The sequence below is a fragment of the Ursus americanus genome, chromosome 8, assembly GCF_024610735.1.
Source record: "Ursus americanus isolate L20-20 chromosome 8, mUrsAme1.1.p, whole genome shotgun sequence".
Classification (NCBI taxonomy): domain Eukaryota; kingdom Metazoa; phylum Chordata; class Mammalia; order Carnivora; family Ursidae; genus Ursus; species Ursus americanus.
In genome coordinates this window covers 33923475-33933029 of record NC_142134.1, presented here as the reverse complement: position 1 = coordinate 33933029, position 9555 = coordinate 33923475, and the positions used below count along the sequence as shown (strand labels likewise).

The 9555-nt window shown below is 34.5% G+C and overlaps 1 pseudogene; it reads left to right on the top strand.

Moving 5' to 3' along the window:
- Positions 1-1370: 1370 nt before the first annotated feature.
- Positions 1371-9257, top strand: LOC148109561 (small ribosomal subunit protein eS6 pseudogene; annotated as a pseudogene).
- Positions 9258-9555: the final 298 nt, after the last annotated feature.

The window sequence follows — 9555 nt, the reverse complement described above, 5'->3', positions numbered from 1 at the left end:
TTAGTATGATATTACCATGGTACACCTTCTCCATTCTTTTAATTTTAACACATTTGTGGCTTTATTATTTTAAAATAGTTTTCCTATAGCAGTGTATAGTTGGATTTTTCTTTTTTCTTTTTTTCTTTTTTTTTTTTTTGACAGAGAGAGAGACAGCCATCGAGAGAGGGAACGCAAGCAGGGGGAGTGGGAGAGGAAGAAGCAGGCTCCCAGCGGAGCAGGGAGGCCGATGCAGGGCTCAATCCCAGGACCCCGGGATCACACCCTGAGCGGAAGGCAGACGCTTAACAACAGAGCCACCCAGGCGCCCCTGGATTTTGCTTTTAAAAATCTAATCTGAAAATCTCTGCCTCTTAATATCGCCTACATTAAATGTGGTTGTTGATAATATAATTGAGTTTAAATCTAGTGGTTTCTATGTGTTTTCTGTTTTCCCAATTATTCTTTATTCCCTTTCTCTGACTTCTTTTGGAAAGTTTCAATTCATTTCTCTCCTGCCTCTCACTGCCTTGTCCAGTGTTTGGGAAATGGTTGTTTTATAAATGTTGTCTGTTTTTTTTTTTTCTTAATTTGTTTCAGGATGCAGTATATATTTAGTCCCTATTATTTTATCTTGTCCAGTGGTAGATTTCTACCTAGACAATGATTTAAAGCAACTATTATAAAAATATTCAAGGTTCAACCTGATAAAGAAGCATTATAAAAGAACAGATAGGAATCCTAAGCTGAAACAACCAAATGAAAAATCTAAACAGGAAAACTTCAATATTTAAAGTTTTTTAAACTTCACCAGGTGGACTTAACAGATGATTGGAGATAACTGAAGAAACAGTAAGGGAAGTTGAATATGGATCAATAGATGATATCCAACCTGAAGTTCAGAGAGGAAAAAAAATGTTTGCAGTAAAATATAGATCCTTCGAAACCTGAGGTACTATATCTAACAAGCCTAAAATATATGTTAATTGGTGTCTCAGAAGGAAACTAATGTGGTGGACCACCTTTATTGTTAGGTGTGTCAGTCCCTCGGGCATTCCTGGGACGTGAATATTTAAGTATCTTCCTTATTTTTTATTGGTTTGTCTCTGTTTTCTTATTGATTTATAGAAGATATTTATATTTACTGAACAGAAGCATTGTTTCCGATATATGTGTTGGAAATATCTTCTTCTACCTGTGGTTTCCTTTTTCACTCTTAATCTGTCTTCAGTTAATCAACGCTTTACATTTTAATAAATATAATCCATCTTTTTCTATATGTTACTGCTCTGTGTAAGACATTTTTGGCTCTTTTGATCCTTAAAAGTATCTTTCTACTCAAAATTTTACTATTTCTTCTCTTGCATGTAGGCCTACCCTCCACCTGCAACATGTTGTAAGTACTATGCAACATATCACTTACTGGTTTTGTTTTTGGTGTTTTTTTGGGTTTCACATTTTCTTTTCTTTTTTTTTTCTTCAAGTTTTTATTTAAATTCTACTTAGTTAACATACAGTATACTATTGGTTTCAGGAGTAGAATTTAGTGATTCATCACTAATATAACACCAAGAACAGATCACTTATTGTAAAGACTATTCTTCCTCTACTACTCCATCATAAATCAAGTGTCCTTGTACATACATATCTATTTCTGTGCTCTCTATCCTTTCCCATGAGTCTATTGCCTATCATCATATGAATACTACACTTTAAAATCAAATCATTTAAAAATAAGTCTTGATATCTGGTAGGGCAAATCCCTTACTTTTGTTCATATTTTTAAAAGATATTGCTTGCTGTTTTCAGCCATCTGCATTTCTATGTACCCTTTAAATTGGGTGTACTAATCTTCATGACGAAAGTTCCTTGGGATTTAAATTGAGTTTATATTAAATCTTTTTTTTTCAAGTTTTAATTTAGTTAACATGTAGTGTAGTTAGTTAACATGTAGTGTAACATCAGTTTCAGGAACAGAGTTTAGTGATTCATCTCTTATATACAACACACCCAGTGCTCATCACAACAAGTGCCCACCTTAATACCAATCACACATTTGACCCATCCTGCTACCCACCACCCCTCCAGCAATCCCCAGTTTGTTCTCCATGGTTAAGAGTCTATTTTATGGTTTGCCTCTTCCCCCACCCACGTTCATCTGTTTTGTTTCTTAAATTCCACATATGAGTGAAATCATATGGTATTTGTCTTGCTCTGACTGACTTATTTCGCCTAGCATAATACCCTCTAGGTCCAGCCACATCATTGCAAATGGAAAGATTTCATTCTTCTTTATGGCTGAATAATATTCATATATATATATATATATATATATATATATATATATATATATACACACACACATATATATATGAAGATACATATATGAAGATATATATATATATATATCTTCTTTATCCATTCATCAGTCCATGGACATTTGGGCTCTTTCCATAGTTTGGCTACTGTTAATAAGTTTTTGAGGAACCTCCATATAGTTTTCCAGAGTGGCTGCACCAGCTTGCATTCCCACCAACAGTGTAAGAGGATTCTTCTTTCTGTGCATCCTTGCCAACCCCTGTTGTTTGCTGTGTTGTTAATTTTAGTCATTCTGACAGGTGTGAGGCGATATCTCCTTGTAGATGTGATTTGCATTTCCCTGATGATGAGTGATGTTGACCATCTTTGCATGTGTCGATTAGCCATCCGTATGTCTTTTGAAAAAACATCTCTTCATGTCTTCTGTCCATTTCATAACTGGATTATTTGTCTTTTGGGTGTTGAGTTTGATAAGCTCTTTATAGATTTTGCATACTAATCCTTTATCAAATATGTCATTTTGAAATATCTTCTCACATTCTGAAGGTTGCCTTTTTAGTTTTGTTGATTGTTTCTTTCATTGTGCAGAAGCTGTTTATCTTGATGAGGTCCCAATAGTTCATTTTTGCTTTTATTTTCCTTGCCTCTGGCCATGTGTCTGGTAAGAAGCTGCTATAGACAATGACAGGAGGTTGTTGCCGTGTTTCTTTTTAGGATTTTGATGGTTTCCTGTGTCACATTTAGGTCTTCCATCCATTTTGAATTTATTTTTGTGTATGGTGTAAGGCAATGGTCCAGTTTCTTTCTTTTCCATGTTTCTGTCCATTTTTCCCAACATCATTTGTTAAAGAGTCTGTCTTTTTTTCCATTGCATATTCTTTCCTGCTTTGTCGAAGATTAGTTAACCATAAAGCTGTGGCTCCATATCTGGGTTTTCTATTCTGTTCGATTGACCTATGTGTCTGTTTTGGTGCCAGTACCATACTGTCTTGATCACTATAGCTTTGTTACATGACTTGAAGTCCAGAATTGTGATGCTTCCAGGTTTGCTTTTCTTTTTCAAGATTGCTTTGGCTATTCAGGGTCTTTTGCAGTTCCCTACAAATTTTAGGATTGTTTGTTCCAGTTCTGTGAAAAATGCTTGTATTATTTTGATAGGGATAGCATTAAATGTGTACATTGCTTTGGGTAGTATAGACATTTTAACAATGTTTGTTTGTCCAATCCCTGAGCATAGAATGTTTTTCTATTTCTTTGTGTCATCTTTAATTTCTTTCATAAGTGCTGTATAGCTTTCAGATCAGAGTACAGATCTTTTACCACTTTGGCTAGGTTAATTCCTAGGTATCTTATGGTTGTTGGTGCAATTGCAAATGGGGTCAATTCCTTGATTTCTCTTTCTGCTGCTTCAATTATTGGTGTATAAAAATGCAACCGATTTCTGTACATTGATTTTGGATCCTGTGACATTGCTGAAGTCATGTATTAGTTCTGGCAATTTTTTGGTGGAGTCATCTGGGTGTTCTACACAGAGTGTCATGCTGCCTATAACAGACTCATTTTAAACCTAAAGACACCTCAGATTGAAAGTGAAGGGATGGAGAACCATTTATCATGCTACTGGATGTCAAAACAAAGCTGGAGTAGCAATCCTTATATCAGACAAACTAGATTTTAAACCAAAGACTGTAACAAGAGATGAAGAAGGGCACTATATCATAATAAAGGGGTCTATCCAACAAGAAGATCTAACAATTTTGAATATTATGCCCCAACTTGGGAGCACCCAAATATATAAAACAGTTAATAACAAACATAAAGGAACTCATTGATAATAATACAATTATATTAGGGAACTTTAACACCTTACTTACATTAATGGACAGATCATCAAAGCAGAAAATCAACAAGGAAACAATGTCTTTGAACGATACACTGGACTTAACAGATGTACTCAGGACATTTCATCCTAAAACACCAGAATACACATTCTTTTTGAGTGCACTTATGAAAGAAATCTTTAGATATATTTGGATATAACTGATATCTCTAGAATACTGAAAATTCCTGCTTCGAAATCTGCAGTATGGTACATCATTCATAAATATATATTAAATTGAGTTTAATGCTGCCAGTATCAAAGGAATAATTTTTTATTAAGGTAACATTAAGAAGAGAGTTCAAATTAATTTCATCAATTTAACTTATGGGTTAATACACATACAGTGTGGTTTTCTTTCCAATCTATAAAATTCAACATCGCCTATATTGTTAGGTAATTTTTTTCTATGATAAAAAATTAGTTCATAATAATTAAATATTTCAAATTTTAACACTGTACTTTGACTTACTGATTTTTCAGTGATATACACATTACATATTTTTTCATAATTCTCCCTTTCTTATGTGAAGACCAAACACATGTACACAAATTCATTTTGAGACAAAAGATTAAAGTGTGTTCTTTTTACATGTACTTTTTTTTTTCATCTCCAGAGTTTTAAATAAATTTTAGTTTATCTTATATGATGTCTTTAAATTAAATGCAATACTATCAATGTTTCCACAATCCTGCAAATTAAATTTCAATTGTTTGGCAATAATAAAGACTTTTGTAAGATTGTGGAAAACCTGACAAAATATATTTCAATATTTGATACTCAATCCAATTTTTACTTTTGTTATTTCCATATATTGTTCTTATGTTGTGAAGACAATTCTATCTAAAGTTACCTCAGAGAATAAAATTAATCTAAGATAATATTCTTTTGAGAATGAAAAAGTGGTCATCTTCCTGAGGTATCACATCTTCTTTAGGTATCTGCACATGTTAACATACAAAGTCAGATCATCATGCACTCGGGGAAAGCCTTGTAAATGTTAACGGATGTGTTAGCCACTGATGGACTAAATGTCAAAGCATGTGGTTCTTATTTCTTTTCCTTTATTTCTTTACATTCAGAAACTTTGAACTATTATTTTGTTAAGGGCAAAGTTGGATCTTTTTTGGAAAATCACAGTAGCTCTGGAGATGGCCTTGAACATATTTTCAATTGCTTATGTTTAAAATGTATCACTTTCTCCTTCTACATGTTTCTCTCCACACCACTAACAAGATAAACTTGGCATCAATATATACCAAAAGCTTAAAATGATAATAAGAGCTAATATTTAAAAAATGCCATGTGCCTGGCTCAGGTTTAAGCACTTAGCATGTATTAATTTACTTAATTCTTACAGAAATCCCATTTGGATATCAGTAGCATTATCAGATTATCAATTCTAGTTAACAGATGAGGAAATAGAGTCAGGAAGAGCTAACGAAATTTCCCCAAGGTCACACAATCTGAAAATGACAGAAGCATGACTTAAATCCAGATGGTCTGGCCCCAGAGATAGCACTCTTCTTCTTTACTTTTTACGAGCTTTTTAAAGTTTTAAAGTATGTTAATGGAGACACAAAATCCTCTTGTTACACTGAAATGCAAATGCTAACATGGCACATAGGAAATTGACAATGACTTTACTATTACTGTTTGTACCATAGTGGAGTACTGAATAAGTTGTGGATAAGCTGTACTTACCTTCAGATAAAAATGTTTCTGTTATATACTTTTACTGTATGCCTACGAATTCCAGAGATAATCTTAATTAGGAAGTGATTTGAATAGACGTATACTGATCATTCTGGTAAAGAAGAAAATAACTAACTACTTGAACAATGTTTTTGTTGCCCCATCATTCTATGTATTTATGCCATACTAATTTTTAAAGATTATGGTGCTATAAACTAAATCCTCTAGTTCGTAATTATACTAAAAATTCATAGTTTCAACTTTGCCCTGCTTAAAAATTAATGGTTACAAAAATAGCTGGTTGAATAGTGGACAAAAATGAGCTCTTTGATATAATAATTTGTAATTAAAATACATATTTACCGAATTGAATGTTTTGTTCTTAAATTATTAAAATAGTTGTTTATATCATTTATCTATTACACGCCACACTTGACAACTGCATTTAAAATATCTCTTTTGAAGTGCCTGTGTGGTTCAGTCAGTAGAGCATTTGACTCTGGATCTCAGGATCATGAGCTCCAGCCCCACACTGGGGTAGTGATTACCAACTAACTAACTAAATAAATAAAATGTCTGTTTTTCAAGCTATACCAATGTGCTTTATGAAAAATTACAAAGTACCTATAAAATATTAAAAATTATACATAACTATTGCCATATTCTTTCTAAAACCTAACTTATATGAATTTGAATAAAATAGAACCAGAAACACGAAATTTATTTTGATTGGAAGGCAGCATGGTAGTGAGAAAACAGCTCCAACTTAGAGTATGTGAAATTTTGATTCCAGTCCAGTTCTGTAAATGTCTATGTGGATTTGAGAAAGATCCGTTAAACTCTCTGATCCTCAATCTTCCTGTTAAATAAGACTTCAAATAAATGCTTTCTACAGTGACTGAAAAATCTAAGCCATTATGATTTCTTATTCTACATTTCTACAGAGCTAGTTTTCCATATCTGTCTTTCAGAACTTCAAAAATGAATTTCTTATGCCCCATACTAAAGCAAGGGGATCCAGATGTTGTTTATGTCTATGTAAAATATTTAAGTTCAAACTGAATAGCTAATTAATGTCTAAAACAAAACCATCATCTTCCCATTTAACTGAAACCCCACTATCAATGACCCCATCTATAATTTGCATCACTATTATCACAATCTCTATCATACAAATTCTGAGAAGTCATCTCAAATTTGTTTCTCACTTTAAGTTACCAAGCCTTGTCAATTTTCCTTCCATGCCAATATGTATTTTTTCCATGCTAGTTCTTTCTGACAACTTCCCTCTCTTCTCATACTTCATGTACTGTGAGACAGTCCTCAATTTACAGTGGTTTAACTTATGAGTTTTCAATTTTACATTAATGTGAAAATGATATGCATTCAGTAGAAACTGTACTTCAAATTTCATGTGTTTGATCTTTTTTTTTTTTTTTTTAATTCCAGTGTAGTCACCATACAGCGTTATATACTTTCAGGTGTGCAATATAATAATTCAGCAATTCCGTATATTACTCAGTGCTCATGAAGATAAGTATAATCTTAATTCCCTTCACCTATTTCTTTCTTCCCCCCACTCCCTTCCCTCTGATAACCATGTTTTTTCTCTATAGTTAAAAGTCTGTTTTTAGTTTATTGCTTTCTTTTTCCTTTGTTTGTTTCATTTCTTAAATTCCACATATGAGTGAAATCATATGGTATTTGTCTTTCTCTGACTGGCATATTTTGCTTAGCATTATACTCCTTAGACCCATCCATGTTGCAAATGGCAAGATTTCATTCTTTTTTATGGCTGAATAATATTTTATTTTTAAGTAAATAAATATATATCTCACATTTTCTTATCCATTCACTTATTGATGGACACTTGGGCTGCTTTTGAATTTGGTATTTTCCCAGGGCCAGCGATATGCAGTATGATAACTCTATCATGATGTTGCTTAGCAGCAACAGTAAGCTGTAGCTCCCAGTCAGCCACATGATCACAAGGGTAAACAACACTTGGAACTGTTTTGGACCCATATATCCATTTTGTTTTTCCCTTTTAGTACAGTAGTTAATAAATTACATAAGATATAAATACTTTATTATAAAATAGACTTTGCGTTAGATGATTTTGCCCAACCATAGGTTAATTTTAAGTGTTCTGAGCATGTTTAAAATTGGCGAGGCTATGGGGTGCCTGGTGACTCAGCCAGTTAAGTGTCCAACTCTTGATTTCAGCTCAAGTTATGGTCTCAGGACTCATGAGATCAAGCCCTCCATTGGACTTTGCACTGAGCATGAGACTGCTTAAGATTCTCCCCCTCTCCCTCTGCTCCTCTCTCATGCTCACACTCTCTCCCTCTTAAAAAAAAAATGGCTGGGTTAAGCTATATCTGGTAGGGTAGGTATGGTAAATGCGTGATATTTTGACATGATATTTTGACTTATGATATTTTCAACTTATGATGGGTTATTCAGGACATAACCCCACTGTAAGTTGAGGAAAATCTGTATTATGCTGCATCAATCCTATCTCTTTCAACCCATTCTGTAAAAATTGCCCAACTAAATACAATTTTTGTAGTTCTTTTTTGTGGTGTCTCAGAGATGGTAGGTTGCTTCAACATGAAGCTGACATCTCTTTCCCAAGTACTGGCTTCCAGAAACTCATTGAAGTGGATGATTAATGCAAACTTTGTACTTTTATGAGAAGCTTATGACCACAGAGGATGCTACTGATGCTCTGGGTGAAGAATGGAAGGGTTACGTGGTCTGAAAGAGTCAGTGGCAGTAATGACAAATAAGGCTTCCCCATGAAGTAGGGTATCTTGACCCACGGCCATGTCCACCTGCTGCTGAGTAAGGGGCATTGCCGCCGCTACAGACCACGGGAGACTGGAGAAAGAAAGTGCAAATCTGGTCAGAGTTGCATTGTGGAAGCCAATCTCAGTGTTCTCAATTTGGTCATTGTAAAAAAAAAAAAAAAAAGGTGGGGGGGAGAACAATATCCCTGGACTCACTGATACTACTGTGCCTCATCACCTGGGGCCCAAAAGAGTTAGCAGGATCAGCAAACTTTTCAATCTCTAAGAAGATGATGTTCACCAGTATGTTGTGAGAAAGCCCCTAAAAAAGAGAAGCCTGGAACCAAAGCACCAAGATTCAGCCTCTTCTTAGTCCATGTGTCCTCCAACACTAATGTCCATGTATTGCTCTGACAAAACAGAGTATAAGAGAAATAAGGAAGAGGTGACAGACTATGCTAAACTTCCCACCAAAAGAATAAAGGAGGCCACAGAAAAATGCCAGGAATAAATTGCCAAGAGACAGAGGCCATCCTCTTTGAGAGCTTCTTTCTTTCTTTTTTTTTTTTTAAGATTTTATTTATTTATTTGACAGAGAGAGACAGCCAGCGAGAGAGGGAACACAAACAGGGGAAGTGGGAGAGAAAGAAGCAGGCTCCCAGCGGAGGAGCCTGATGTGGGGCTCGATCCCAGGACTCTGGGATCATGCCCTGAGCCGAAGGCAGACGCTTCATGACTGAGCCACCCAGATGCCCCTTTCTGAGAGCTTCTACCTCTAAGTCTGAGTCTAGTCAAAATGAGATTTTCTAAGACTGACCAATAAGTAAGATCAGACATCAAAATCAATCAATCAATCAATTAATTAATAGTACAATTTTTGTAATTTTAGT